Source organism: Canis lupus, chromosome 6 (assembly GCF_003254725.2).
Source record: "Canis lupus dingo isolate Sandy chromosome 6, ASM325472v2, whole genome shotgun sequence".
In the NCBI taxonomy this organism is placed as follows: Eukaryota; Metazoa; Chordata; class Mammalia; order Carnivora; family Canidae; genus Canis; species Canis lupus.
In genome coordinates, this window is record NC_064248.1 from 26,049,527 (window position 1) to 26,065,445 (window position 15,919).

Sequence of the window (15,919 nt, forward strand, 5' to 3'; positions counted from 1 at the left end):
TATTCCAAGCACATCTTGAATCAGACATGGCCCACAGGTCCCCTTGTCTGCAACCTCCTTACTCTGGTTGCATGGGTTCTCGACTCTGGCTATTCTTGGGAATCACTTTGGACTAAAAAAAGCCTCGGAGAAATCACTTTGGACTAAAAAAAGCCCTACCCCCAGAGATCAGATTTACATGGTCTGCAGTGGAGCATCTGTATATTTTTAAAGTGCCCCAGTTGATTCTGAAGTGTAGCCACTACTCCCGGCTTCAGCCAATTACACATACTAATCCCCGGAGCCCCGTACAATACACACCGAAGGAGGGCAGACTTCAGTGGCTCTTGGTCCAAAAGTCAATTCATTTAACCTGTTCTGTGCTCGCCTCAAAGATGTTGCCTATAAATACTGTCATAAAGGACTGGAGTCTCTGGCTCATTAATCCTTCTACCTGTGAGAGAAAAGCACCTCTTCTTGTCAGGACCACTTGCCAGTGAAGTCAGAAGGCAGAGGGAACTAGCTTGGGGCAGATTTGGGAAATAGTCTGACAGCAGCTCTCTCTGCATGGTGCCCTAGTCCATTTAGGATCCTGGGGTACTTGAATCCTGGCCATAATCCAAAGAGCCCCACCCACAGATGGAGACCAGTTGCCTGGTTCAGGGGCCTTTGACAGCTTCCCTTCCTCTACCTTGGCTTCCATGGTCTGGTCCATTGTATCAGTCAGGGTTCAACTCAGAAACACTGTAGGTTATGGGATGAGAGATTTATTCTAGGAATTAGACTTTACAGAGCTGAAGGAGGAGCTGAGAAAGGGACCATCCAGGAAGGAAGCTAGAGGATCAAAGGAAGTCCTGACCAGTGCATCTGAGCAGCCAAGCACGTTTGACTGCCAAAATAGAACAGCCGAGGGAAAGCCCTGTGGCAGGCGGTGCTTCCATGCAGCTACTGCCGCCGAGCATCTGGTGGTGGGACAGGGACTGCTCTTGGTCAGCAGGGTCAGCAGTCAGAAGAGCCGGATGCAGAGCAGAGGAGAGAAGAGACAAGTAGAACCTGCGGGCATCTCTGCTTCTCGTCATCCCTCACTGGGTCTGACCACAGTGACTTTCAGGCATGGCTGCTGCCTCACCTGCGCTTGCCTCTCTCGGCCACATTGAACAGGGAAACAGATTTCCAACTTAATCAAGTTGACCCGGTACAAACCACACATGCCTGCATTCCTCTGTTGCCTCTTCTGGCCATTACTCTCTGTGATGGCTAATTTATGTGGTATCTGGAGCTGGGCCATGGGATGTCCAGACAGACACCTCATTAAACATTGCTCTGGGTGACTCTGTGGGGGTGTTTTGGGAGGAGATTAGTATTTGAATCAGTAGACCCAGTAAAGCAGATTGCAGTCCCCAGTGTGGGTGGGCTTCAGCCCAATTGTTGAAGACCTGAAGGAAGAGAGAATTCTCTAGCCCGGCCTGAATGTAGAGCTGTCACATTTGTTTCCTCCTGCCTTCAGATGGGCACTCATGCCACCAGCGCTCCTGGTTCATGAGCCTTCAGACTTGGAATTTACACACCACTGGATCCATTGGTTCTCAGAACTTTGGGGTTATTACTTATTTTTTTTAAATTTTTATTTATTCATTCATGAGAGACACAGAGAGAGAGAGAGGCAGAGACACAGGCAGAGGGAGAAGCAGGCTCCCTGGTGGGGAACCCGACATGGGACTTGATCTCAGGACCCTGGGATCACGACCTGAGCCAAGGCAGACACTCAACCACTGAGCCACAGGCGTCCCAAACATTCGGGTTTAGACTGCAACTACGCCACTGGCTCTCCTGGGCTCCCAGCAGATTGTGGGATTTAGCCTCCAGAATCCTGTGAGCCAATTCCTTTCTCTCTCTCTTTCTCTTTCCAATGGGTTTTCTTTCCCTGGAGAATCCTGAAGAAGACACTCTCTTTCCTACACACTCTTTAATTTCTCAGAAGTTCCCAAATTCTTTCCCACCTGAAAGACCTTTCTCTTGAAGCTGAAATGTATTTCCTCCCCACCAACCCCTCACCGGGCTCTTCTTTTCTCATCCTCTCTGGCATAGTTGAAGTCACTTTCCCTGGACTTCCAATATAAGTTATCTGCCTGCTATTCTTGTTTCCTATGTACAACTTGGGGTTGTATATATACAACAAAGAGGGGGGCACCTGGGTAACTCAGTCAGTTGGGTGTCCAGTTACTGGTTTTGGCTTAGGTCACGATGTCAAGGTCCTGGGATCGAACCCTGCATGGGGCTTCTCACTCAGTGTGGGGTCTGCCTATGGATTCTATCCCTCCTTCAGCCCCTCCCTCCACTCACGCTCACTCTCTCTCTCTAAAATAAATAAATCTTAAAAAACAAACCAACAAATAAAGAGAAAAGGATCAATACAGAGCTTGGGGTTGTATATTTACTTATAGCATCTCTTTCTTCTACTAGCTCTGGAGTTCTTTGAGGTCAGGGATTGTGTATATTTTGTTCACCATTATAAACCTAGTGCCTGGCACACAGTAGGTTCAAAACAGACCTACTAAATGAACAAACATAGTCATTTTCTCTCTCTCTCTCTCTCTTTTTTTAGTAATCTCCATACCCAGCATGGGGCTTGGACTCACCATCCTGAGATTAAGGGTCCCATGCTCCACCGCCTGAGCCAGCCAGGTACTCCCAAACAGTCATTTTCAAGGCCAATGTTTGATACAGTGTTTTAGAGGAAAAAAAGATGGTCCCTTGTGTAATATGTGGCTTTATTTTGCTTTATAATTTATGATGTACATATGTCAAAACAAACCAAAGCAAAAATACTTAGTCTCTGTCAGCAGGCAAAAATTAACCTTACTACCCACTAACCCTGCTGGGATCCCCCACTGGCCTGGTAAAACCATTAGAAGCAATAGCTAAAACTTTGTTTGTGATGTAATTTAATAACTAGCTCTCAGCAGGAGTTTTAATAGTCACCATGCAAGGTCTAGAAAGTTTTTATGGCTTAATGGCCCACATACATTCACAGCTCTACATATTTCAGCATCTACATTATTTTCTCTGTGAGAATGCTTTATCCAAATAGACTACTTTGCTTAAGAACATGTTTTTCCAAAAAAAATTCCAGACAATTATAATCCCAGTGCAAATAATCCCACCACAATACATGAACTAATGAACAGTACATGAGCAAAGAAGTTGATGGCATCCCTGAGACATCCCTTAATAAATATTAAGTTTCCCACATCTCCAGGGTTATTTTTCTGTAAGGATTCAACAAATTGGCAACAGGTAGTAAATTAGTCCTAGAGATGTAATGCATAGTAATAGTGAATACTATTATCTAATGCATAGTAATAGTGAATATAGACCATAGTATTGTATCACAATCATCAAACTTGTGAAGACAAGATTCTCTTTTTTTTTAAGATTTTATTCTTTTTAAGATTTTATTTATTCATGAGAGACACAGAGGAGAGAGAGAGAGACAGAGAGAGACACAGGCAGAGGGAGAAGCAGGCTCCATGCAGAGAGCCTGACGTGGGATTTGATCCTCGGTCTCCAGGATCACGCCCTGGGCTGAAGGCAGTGCTAAACCGCTGAGCCACCAGGGCTGCCCTTAGGATTTTATTCTTAAGTAATCACACCCAACATGGGTCTCAAATTTATAAGCCCGAGTTCAAAAGTCACTTGCTTCACTGACTGAGACAACCAGGTGCCCCAACTAAGAGGCTAGATCTTAATTATTTCAACTACTAAAAGGAAATAATTATGTGATGTAATAGAGGTGCTAATTATCAGTACAGCAGCAATCATATGACAATACATAAACATATCAAATCAACATGTTGTACACCTGAAAATTTTTTTTATTTTTTTATTTATTTATGATAGTCACAGAGAGAGAGAGAGGGGCAGAGACACAGGCAGAGGGAGAAGCAGGCTCCATGCACTGGGAGCCCGACGTGGGATTCGATCCCAGGTCTCCAGGATCGCGCCCTGGGCCAAAGGCAGGCGCTAAACCGCTGCGCCACCCAGGGATCCCTACACCTGAAATTTATACAGTGTTATTTATCAAATTTATTTCAGTTTTAAAAATGCTACTGAGGGCAGTCTGGGTGGCTCAGCAGTTTAGTGCCGCCTTCAGCCCAGGGCCTGATCCTGGAGACCTGGGATCGAGTCCCACATTGGGCTCCCTGCATGGAGCCTGCTTCTCCCTCTGCCTGTGTCTCTGCCTCTCTCTCTCTCTCATGAATAAATAAATAAAATCTGTAAAAAAAAAGAAATGCTACTGAACTCAATAACTGATTATGCAAATGTCCATGAAAGAAAATGAGTAAGTAAGTAAAGGACTTTTCTTTAGGGAAGGTAAAAATGAATATTTAAAAAGAACTGCTGGGCCTTACCTCTGCTTTGTCTTGATGCTTAGCTGTCAATCTGTAGCATGCTTTTTTCTTTTTTTGTAATGTAAAAATAAAGAATTAAAAGCTGGCAGAAACATTGCATAGACTTGGAAAATAACTCTTTGGAGTAAAGAGTTCAGTATTTTCAGGAACTTATGTTGAAAATTCTTCCATCTGGTTCCCATAAGAGAATTCTTACTCCTTCCACCACTTCTCAGTGTCCCTGTGGTTACAGCTGAGCTCTTCTCCGCTTTGCTTAAGAAGCAAGGATGCGAAAGTACCTCTGGAGTGGAATCAGAGGCTTCACTGAAGCAAGCGTGGATGTTCTGCTACCAAACAGACTTGGTGGGAAATCTCCAGCTTGCCCAGGGCCAGGCATTCACTCTCACCATCAGCACCACCTCTCTGGGGACGAGGAGGCCACCAGCTTCTATTCTAGAAGGGCTACAACTGTCCTGAACCATCACAAAGCGGGTTGTCCACAAGGAATGGACAGGCTGGAGAATGACAAGGCTTGTGGCATAAAGCAGGTTCATGCACTGTCTGTAGATGGTGGACGGTCCTCTCCGGGTGGCAAGGCAAGGACAGCCAGCATAGCTTCCAAGCACTGGAAACTTATGCTTATATAAGTGCTAAAGTGAAGATCAATGTCTCCTCAGGACACACCTCTGTGTTCTCTCTTTCCTAGCCCACAGGCAATGGTTCTGCAAGCGTGTTCCCCAGACCAGCAGAATCAGCAGCAGCACTTTGTGGGAAATGCAAATTCTCAGGCCTCACCCAGACCAACAAAAACCCTGCAAGGTGGGGCCCATTGGTGTGTGTGTCTTCACAAACCCTTCTGATGATGCTGAGATACACTAAAGCTTGCAAATGGCTGCTTTCGTCTGGGGCAGTGTTTCTCAAACTGCATTGTAGTAGAATCTCCTGGGAAGCTTTGGAAAATCCTAATGCCTGGGCTTCACCCACGTAAATTAGGTCAAAATCTGGTGAGGAGAAGATCAGTAGTTCTTCTAGATTTCCCACATGACTCAGATGGACAGTTTGAGAACAAGTGGTCTATTCTAGGGCCTTGAGGCCCAAGAGTCTCTGGACCTGCAGCTTCTGCGTGGTTAGAAATGCAGAGTCTCAGGCCCCAGCCCAGACTTGCTAAAGCAGTCTGCACTTTCATAGGATCCCCAGTGATTGGTAAAGCACATGAAAACTTGACAAGCACTGCGGTGACTGGGTGGCTCAGTCTACTAAACATCTGCTTTGGCTCAGGTCATGATCTCCAGGTTCTGGGGTCCAGTTCCCTGCTCTATGGGGAGTCTGCTTCTCCTTTTTCCTTCCTCTCTCTCTCTCTCTGCTCCTCCTCCCCCCACCCCCACTCATGCTCTCTCTCTGTCTCTCTCTTTCTCTCAAATAAATAAAATCTTAAAAAAAAATGTGATGAGGCACCTGGGTGGCTCAGTGGTTGAGCAGCTGCCTTTGGCTCAGGGCGTGATCCCGGGGTCCTGGGATGGAGTCCCACATCAGGCTTCCTACATGCTGCATGGAGCCTGATTCTCCCTCTGCCTGTGTCTCTGCTTCTCTTTCTCTCTGTCTGTGCCTCTCATGAAAAAATAAATAAAATCTTAAAAAAAAAACCTTTTATATTTATGGTGAATATAATGAATAAATAAAACCAGAGGCAGAGGGAGAAACAGGCTCCATGCAGGGAGCCTGATGTGGGACTCGATCCTGGGACTCCAAGATAATGTCCTGGGCTGAAGGCAGGTGCTAAACCACTGAGCCACCCAGGGATCCCCTAAAAGGTTTTATATTTATTCATAAATATATTCATATATATATTTATTCATATATATATTCATATACGTATATATAAATGTGACAATCACTGACCTTTGGGGCACAAAAAACACATCTGAAGTTTCTTACTTACAGATCAATGATTTACTGAGTTGAGTCCAGAGGTTGTTTCTTTTGTTTTTGCTGATTCTCTGGTGACACTCCTGGCCCATCAAAGGATGCTCTGGTTGGGGGAGGGTAGAACAACAGAAAAAGAGGAATTAAATTCAGTGAGCACCTCAAGGGGGCCCTACAGAATGAGGAAGGAAGGAAGAAACATTTTAATTAACATTTGGACACATTCTGGAGGTACCTGTTCACCAGATTATTAAGCACTACATTATATATTAACTATTCTCGGGAGGCCTCCCCATAAACCAACTGGTTCTTGCTCTCCCACCTCCAATTTCCAATTTCATTTCTCACCATCTCACCAGATCACTACTGAGTGATTTAGAAAGTGAAACCAAGGCTGGCTCAGAATTGGAGTAAATATTAACCAGGATTTATTATTTCTTTAAAGAATATGAAGAGTTCCAGATTAGAATAGACCAACTGTGGGGCGCCTGGCCGTCTCAGTAGAGAATGTGACTCTTGATCTCTGGGTCATGAGTTTGAGCCCCATGTTGGGTGTAGAGATTACTTATAAAACAAAAACAAAAAAGGCTGACTTTGTGACCAAGGGCGATAGAAATTTTATTTTGATTTATTTTCAATTACAAGGTTTTTGAAAATTATCTCAGTCTACATTTTTAGTTTTTCCCTCATCTTGAAAATGAGATGTGGCTATACACTCATCTCTGTATGTGTGTATTTATGCAGTCATGACAGACATGGATTTTTACCATGTCGCATATCCTGGGCAGCAGAGTGTGGGGAAAGGCTGGAAGTGAACTTCTCTGGATCCCTTATAGCAAGTCACTATACTACACAGGGCCTCCATATTCTCACTTCTATAACAAGGGAGTTTGACAGTTGAGGTTGCAAATTTAAATGTCTTCAGGAGCTTAGATGGAAATCTCTTTTTTTTTTTAAGAGTTTATTTATTTATTCATGAGAGACACACAGAGAGAGGCAGAGACATAGGCAGAGGGAGAAGCAGACTCCCTGAAGGGAGCCAAATGCGGGACTTGATCCCAGGATCCCGGGATCACAACCTGAGCCAAAGGCAGATGTTTAATTGACTGAGCCACTCAGATGTCCTTTTGTATTTTGGTGTTTTGGTTTGTTTTGTTTTGTTTTGTTTTACAGAATTTGAAAACTGCTCACAACACTCCTGAGGCCTAGCACTACCTGGGGCCAGCCAGGTAATGATCTCTACACTAAGTGATATCCCAGGATTCCTAGAATTCCATGCTGTTCCTTAAATGAAACTTTTTCTGTGGTCATATCTGCGTCTCTCACTTATTCTTTCAATAAATATTTGAGCACCTACTATAAGCTAGATCAGTCTATTTAAAAAAACAAAAGAAAAAAAATGACATAGGGTTTCTCCTTTGGTGAGCAAATGAAAGAGCCAAGTGAAATGCAGTGATATAGAATAAGGCTTCCCAAATAATTAGGCTTGTTGAAAAGGCCTACAGAAAGGCAGACTTGGTTCTTTAGCCAGACACACAATTTTTCTGAGGCTTGATATTTTTATCTATAAAATGGGGGAGAATAATAGCTCTCCATCAAGACTGTGTGAATGTTAGAATTCTGTCTATAAAGTGCCTGGCATGTGGTAGATGCTTAATAAATAATGCTAATCAGCACTACTACTGTTATTATTACATTCTAAACTCCTTGGAGGGGCACCTAGGTGGCTCAGTGATTGAGCATCTGCCTTTGGCTCAGGTTGTGATCCGAGAGTCCTGGGATGGAGAACTGCATCAGGCTCCCCACAAGGAGCCTGCTTCTCCCTCTGCCTATGTCTCTGCCTCTCTCTGTGTGTCTCTCATTAATAAATAAAAAAATTTTAAATGAAAAATAAATAAATAAACTCCTTGGAGTTAGAGGTTGGGTCTGGTTAAAATCATGCAGTGGCATTTCTTAACCTGCAAGCAGCAGGTTGCTTTCACAAAGGACATACTTTGTTTCCCCTTGGAGACGGCATCAACTGGTATTTCCTAAGACAAATCTGGAAATGCCTATCTAAACTATAGGGTAGCCTAAATATTGCACAATTGTTATTTTTCTAAAAACCAGAAAGCAAGTCTGATGTGATGCAAATGCATTAGAGAAGATTTTTTCGGTCTTTTTCACCAACAATGAGAAGAGGCTTTTTCCTTCTTGTGAGTGGTGCTTGAGATTCTAAGGCAGGTTTAATTAGAATACCAAGAGCAAGAGTTGCATACTTGGTGATTTTGAAGGGGGCTTCTAGAGATGTGTAAGGGCCATTAGGTTGGATGATTCATTGTTGTTTTTTTTAATTTTTCTAATTGCTCTTGAAAATGTATAACTTTCCTTTTTCTTGAGACACTTATTTCTAACATTGATTTCACACTTACCCTTAAAGCACCATCTCTAAGCTGATGACTCTTGAATTTGCTCCTTCAGGCCATGTTCTCATACATCCAGCTCCCAGCTTGCGTCTCTCCTTGAAGATCTCATACACATCTTGGATTTGGTCAAAACAGAACTTTTTGCCCAAATTTGCCTCCTCTCAAGCCTTTCCTATGCCAATAAATGGTATCATCATACACTGGTTGCTCAGGTCAAACGTTGGGAAATATCTTAATTTTTTTATATTACACTCCACATCCTATCCCACACATAAGCCTTTGTGCTTTGACTCCAATATCCCATAGTGTTATATGGAAAGTGTGATCACTTCCTACCACGTGTATTTGATAGGTCATTTCAAAGCTACTATTATCTCTACTCCAAAAGCCTGCTAACCAGAGTCTCTACCTCTTCTACTTCCACGCTTACACAGCAGCCTGAGTGATCTGAAAGCATAGATGGCGTTTGTCCCTTCCTCACAATCCTCCAAAGGCTTTCCCTTGCAGGTGGAATAACACCCAGACCTGTTATGATGCCCCACAAAGCTCTGTGTGATTTTGCCTCTGCCTCTTTTCCCCTAGACTGGCCCTACTTGTGTATGTCAAATGTGCCAGGCTTTTAGCAACACAGGGCCCTTACCAGAAAGTTCTTCTCATGGCCTCTCTCTCTTCTCATCTTTATCTCTTCCTCAGAAAGATCTTCCTTGACCCTCTTGGCAGAGACTTCTGGTTGTCCACCCTGTCCATAGAAATGGAACCTCTTATTTTTAGTTGGACCCATAATTGCCCTGCTTCCCTTAACTAGTTATGACCACATGACTAAGTTCCAGCCAATGCAACATAAGCAGAAATATAATGTGGCCATTTCTTTTTAAAAGATTTTATTTATTATTTATCTGAGAGAGAGAAGGAGAGAGAGAGAGAGAGAGAACATGAGTAGGCAGAGGGAAAGGGAGGAACAGGCCCAATGGAGGGCTCAATCCAAGGACCCTGAGATTATGACCCGAGCAAAAGGCAGACCTCCAACTGACTCAGCCACCCAGACGCCCCAGGAACCATCCTTAAAAAAATCATTGGCACATACCCTTCTTTACCTTTCTTTCGAAATCTTCTATTCATTCTGCTGCCTGGAATATGACATGATGGAGGCCTTTATGGAGCAAGACCACCATAACAGACCTGGATGACTTGTTCCTACTTGAGAGAGAAACAAACATTTATTTCATTTAACCCACTGTTATTTTGGATCCTACTACCAACCTAATTCTTTTTTTTTTTTTTTTTTTTTTTAAATTTTATTTATTTATGATAGTCACAGAGAAAGAGAGAGAGAGGCGGAGACATAGGCAGAGGGAGAAGCAGGCTCCATGCACCAGGAGCCCGATATGGGATTCGATCCCAGGTCTCCAGGATCGCGCCCTGGGCCAAAGGCAGGCGCTAAACCGCTGCGCCACCCAGGGATCCCTACCAACCTAATTCTAATTGATAGATTAGAATCTTTGGCTAAGGCAGCCTTATTTCATGTTCATCTGTACTCTCTTCTTTAAAGCACTTAGGACCTGAAGTTACCCCATATATTTATTTATGCTTCTATTATATTTTTATTGTCTGTCTTCCTCCCTTCTGGATTGTAAACTCCTTAAGGCCTGCTATATCCCCTCCCCTTGGAAGAGTGCCATAATAGGTGCTTAGTAAATATTTGTGGAATGAATCACTGAATGAAGATCTACTACGTGCCAAGGAATGGGGATACAGAAATGATTCACAAGTGTTTCCTGAGTCCCTTACCTGCGAAGCTCACCACGTAACAGGAACTCTCTAGTTTGAAGTGGCAGTCATTCTCTTAAGAAGCATCTGAAACAGTGGTTCTTGTCCAGGGGCACTTTTGCCCCCAAGGGACATTTGTCAATATCTGGAAATATTTGGATTACAAGTTGGGGACTGCTACCAGCATCCAGTAGGTAGAGTCAAAGAATGCTGCTACCCACCCTATGAGGTGCAGGACAACCCCCACAACAGATAATTTTCTTGCCTCAACTGCCAGGAGTGCTGAGATTGATAAACCATGACCTGGCAAAGGTCAATGCCAGTTAGATTTTTCAGGGAGAAAGTTGTGTGGGCTGCATGAGAGTAGAAGCTATGGAGTGTAGGAAACACATGCCATGTGGCCTCTCTGGTGTCATTAGTAAGCATGTGGGATTAAGCCCCAAGTAGAAGTTGGCTGAGTTGTCAAATTCTGCAAAGCTCTCCATTGAGAGGTCAGCCCCAACTGTCAACATTCTTGACTTGTCACAGGGCCCACATTGTGAGGACAATGTCAACTCAGAACAGGTGAAATTATGTCCAGAACTCTAGAAACCATGCCAGAGAAGCTCTTGGAACATAACATCATTATGATGATAACAGTATCTTCATAAGAAGTCCAACATGAATTTTCACTTTGCCCGGTTTTCTCAGGAAGGCTGAGAGACCTCTGAGGATCTATTGTTCTTTGTCGTCGTACATCTCTTCTCTAACAGGTGATAGAAGTGTATCCACATTCATGGCCCTCCTGCAAAATGTAATTATCTGTTGCAGGTAGATAAACAAATGATAGATGAGAGTAGACTAAAGGCCAGGAGACTATTGAAGTGATAGTTTATGTTTTAATTTTTTTTTTAAGCTTTCCAATTTGTTAGTCACCGATGTACTTGGTGACCTTGGGCAGTGTGCATAATCTTCCTGAGCTCCAGTGCCCTCATCAGCAGACTCAGGTTGGGATCAAACCATGGCTTAGTTGTCTTCCATTCTAAGGAATCATAATCATATCTACCACCTGTTACTATCAGATAATCAAAGGCAACAAATTTTGTCTGGGTTTGAAGAAATAAATTTTTTTACTTCTATTTTTTTAAAGATTTTATTTATTAATGGGAGACACACAGAGAGAGGCAGGGACATAGGTAGAGGGAGAAGCAGGCTCCCTGAGGGGAACCCGATGCAGGACTTGATCCCAGGACCCTGGGATCACGACCTGAGACAAAGGCAGATGCTCAACCATTGAGCCACCCAGGTGCCCCAAGGAAATACATTTTTTTTTTTTTTTTTGGAAATACATTTTGAAGTAAAGAAAAGACTGTAGTGATTACTAGCATCAGTGTTCACCACCACCGTCACCACTAACACTTTCAAAAATAAAAAATCAGCATTAATCTTTGGAACAGTATTTCCTAAAATATGTTTATTAGAACATAGATACTTAAGATATGAAAATGGGACTCTATGTCAGAAAAACTGGGAAGGGTACAGTGAGTCATTTTAAGTTTTGTAAACCCAGTCTTTTCACTTATTTGACTAGAGAATTCACTTTTCCTTGAATAATGATTAGCATCCTACAGAACTGGTGTTTCTTGAAAGACTTTTGGAGACTCTGCCTTGGTATGTAATGACATTATCTTTTGCTCTGTACCTACTGGGGGAGGGAATGATAATACTAGAAGAGAATGCCAAGGAAAATAAGCAACATGCTTCCAGACATCCCTGGCCTGCAACGAAAACTTGAGAATTCCCATATACCTGATATCAGGCAACAATAACATACTTGGACACACTATTAATAAAATCATTTATTGACCTAATTCTGTTAAATAGCCTGTGATGCAAAGAGAGAGAGAAATTTGATCTTGTGCATGCATGAGTGGAATGAGGGAGCAGAGGGAGAGGGACAAGCAGACTACAATGAGCGCTGGAGCCTGACATGGGGCTCAGTCTCACAATGCTGAGGTCACCACCAGAGCTGAAATCAAGAGTCTGACATTTAATCAGTTGAGACACCCAGGCATCCTATTTTATTTTATTTTATTATTTTTATTTATTTTAATTTTTTTAATTAAAGATTTTAAGTAATCTCTACACCCAACATGGGGCTTGAACTCACAATCCCAAGATTAAGAGTTACACACCCTGTTGACTGAGCCAGCCAGGTACCCCAAAGATTTTTTATTTTTAAGTAATCTCTACACCAACACGGGCTTGAACTTAACAACCCTGAGATCAAGAGTCATGTGCTCTGACTAGCTCAGTCAGGTGCCCCCCAAATCAGAAACTTCTTATAAACTACTCACTTTGGTTTAATTGGAGAATTAAGACTTAATGTATTTACACGTCAAACTGAGTGGTTAAGATAATTCTATAGGGTCCGAAAAGGGAGATTTCCTTTAGGTCTTAGGATAAAGATAGATTTTAAGTAAGAGGTGATTTCCAGAGGTGGAGGCCGCCTGGAGGCTCAGTCAGTTTAGTTTCAGACTCTTGATTTCGGCTGAGGTCATGATCCAAAGGTCATGACATCTAGCCCAAGTCAGGCTCCATGCTGGGTGTGAGCCTGCTTAAGATTCTTTCTCTCTTGGGATCCCTAAGTAGCTCAGTGGTTTAGCACCTGCCTTCTGCCCAGGGCACAATCCTGGAGTCCCAGGATTGAGTCCCAGGATCGAGTCCCAGGATCGAGTCCCATATCGAGCTCCCTGCATGGAGCCTGCTTCTCCCTCTGCCTCTCTCTCTACGTGTCTCTCGTAAATAAATAAAATATTAAAAAAAAAAAAAAAGATTCTTTCTCTCCCTCTCACTCTGCTCCTCCTGTCGCCTCTCTCTTAAAAATAAAAAAATAAAAAAATAAATTAAAGAATTGATTTGGGCCTTGAAGGGTAGAAAGATAAGGTCTTGTGAGGAGACCTGGGGAGATGATTCTTGGCAGAGACTATGATGAACTAACCAATGCCCCTGGGATAGATTGTATCTCTAGAGCCATCCAGATACAGTATCAGCATCCTTTAGACAGTGCTCAATAAAGGATACATTCTTATCCTTTATCTACCCCAGCGTTGTCCAACAGAAACATAGTTTGAGCCACATATACAATTTTAAACTTGCTACTGGCCACCTTTAAAAAACGAAAGTGAAATAAGTGACATTAATTTTATTTTATTTTTACTTTTATTTTTTTTAGTGACATTAATTTTAATAGAATACTTGACCTAACCCAATGTAGGTACAATATTATCGGTTCATATAATCAATATAAGAATTATTAATAGGGGGATCCCTGGATGGCGCAGTGGTTTGGCGCCTGCCTTTGGCCCAGGGCGCGATCCTGGAGACCCAGGATCGAATCCCACATCGGGCTTCCTGCATGGAGCCTGCTTCTCCCTCTGCCTGTGTCTCTGCCTCTCTCTCTCTCTGTGACTATCATAAATAAATAAATAAATACCTTAAAAAATTTTAAAAAAAAGAATTATTAATAGGATATTTTATACTCTATTTTTACATAATAAGTCTTTGAAAGCTGGTGTGTATTTTACTTACGGCATGTCTCAGTGAAAACCAGCCACATTCCAAGTGCTCAATAGCTACAAGTGGCCAGTGGCTTCCATATTGAATAATACCAATCTAAACTACCACTTTTTTTTAAAAAATAAGTTCTAGGCCCAATGTGGGGCCTACAGAGATTGCTTAAAAATAAAATTAAAAATTTTTTTTATCTGTATTGTAGCCTATGTCAGAATTTCCTTCCTTGTTCTCATTTTTCTTTCTTTCCTTCCTTTTTAAGTCTGGTTAATACTCCACTCTATGTATATACTATTTGGCTTATCCATTCATCCATCAAAGGACACTTGGGTTGCTTCTAGCTTTTGCCTATTGTGAGCAATGCTGCTCTGCACGTGGGTATATATATAATCTATGTGAGTCCCTGCTTTCCATTCTTTTGGGTACATATGCAGTTGAATTGCTAAATCATATGATACTTCTATTTCTTAATTTGTTGAGGAGCTTCTGTACTGTTTTCCATAGTGGCTGCACCATTTTATACACTCACCAACAAAGTGCAAGGGTTCTGTCCTCACCAACACTTGTTATTTTCTGCTTGTTTGTTATTTACTTATAATAGCCATTCTAATGGGTATAAAGTGCTATCTTACTGTGTTTTGTTTTGTTTTTTAAGTGGGCTCCACACCCAACATGGGACTAGAATTCATGACACTGGGATCGAGAGTCACATGTTCTACTTCCTGAGCCAGCCAGGTGCTCCTGTGGTTTTCTTTTGAATTTCTCTAATGATTAGTGATGATGAACATCTTTCCGTGTGCTTTTTAGCCATTTCTATATATTCTTTAGAGAAATGTCTAATCGAATCCTTTGCTCATTTTTTCAACTGAGTTGTTTGTTCTTTTGTCATTGTTAAGATGTAGGAGTCCTTCATATATTCTGGATATTGACTCCTTTTCAGATATATGATTAGCAAATATTTTCTCCCATTCTATGGGTTTCCCTTTCACTCTGTTAACAGTGTCCTTAGATGCAGAAAAGTTTCTAAATTTTGTGGTAGTCCAACTTAATCTACTTTTGTTTTTTTTTGTTTGTTTGTTTTTTTTTTACTTTTGTTTTAATTGCCTCTACTTCTGGTGTCCTATTAAATTGGTATCTTTTTTTAACTTTTTATTTTTTTATTATTTTGTAAAAGATTTTATTTATTCATGATAGAGAGAGAGAGAGGCAGAGACACAGGCAGAGGGAGAAGCAGGCTCCATGCAGGGAGCCCAATGTGGGACTTGATCCCTGGTCTCCAGGATCACGTCCTGGGCCAAAGGCAGGTGCTAAACCGCTGCGCCACCCAGGGATTCCCTTTTAACTTTTTAAAAAAGATTTTATTTATTCATGAGAGACACACAGAGAGAGGCAGAGACATAGAGGGAGAAGCAGAACCCCTGTGGGGACCCCAATGCGGGACTTGATCCCAGGATCCGGGATCACAACCTGAACCAAAGGCAGATGCTTAATTGACTGAGTCACTCAGGTGCCCTTTTGTATTTTGGGTTGTTGTTGTTGTTTTAAGATTTTATTTATTTATTCATGAGAGACACAGAGCAAGAGAGAGAGAGGCAGAGACACAGGCAGAGGGAGAAGCAGGCTTCACGCAGGGAGCCCGACATGGGACTCGATCCTGGGACTCCAGGATCACGCCCTGGGCTGAAGACGGTGCTAAACCGCTGAGCCACCCAGGTGTCCCAAACTGGTATATTTAGATACAGAAATCAATGTCTTCCTAGTCAATGAACTCTGCCACATAGTCTAAAAGTTAAACAGAGAGACCCTTAACATTTTAATCTATTGGGACACCTGGGTGGTTCAGCAGTTGAGTATCTGCTTTCAGCTCAGGGCATGATCCTCAAGTCCCAGAATCGAATCTCA

At 42.4% G+C, this 15,919-nt stretch overlaps 1 long non-coding RNA gene across 2 annotated transcripts in view; it reads right to left on the minus strand.

Annotated features, from left to right (window-relative positions):
* Window positions 1-11,737, minus strand: part of LOC112640318 (uncharacterized) — a 34,564-nt gene extending 22,827 nt beyond the window's left edge. For both annotated transcript variants that reach the window (XR_003123969.3, XR_004816456.2), the window contains exons 1-5: window positions 10,487-11,737; window positions 9,783-9,895; window positions 9,339-9,437; window positions 8,705-8,870; window positions 6,310-6,399 (exon numbers count right to left, since the gene is read on the minus strand). This is a non-coding gene — a long non-coding RNA (uncharacterized LOC112640318). The remainder of the gene's footprint in view (window positions 1-6,309; window positions 6,400-8,704; window positions 8,871-9,338; window positions 9,438-9,782; window positions 9,896-10,486) is intronic.
* Window positions 11,738-15,919: the final 4,182 nt, after the last annotated feature.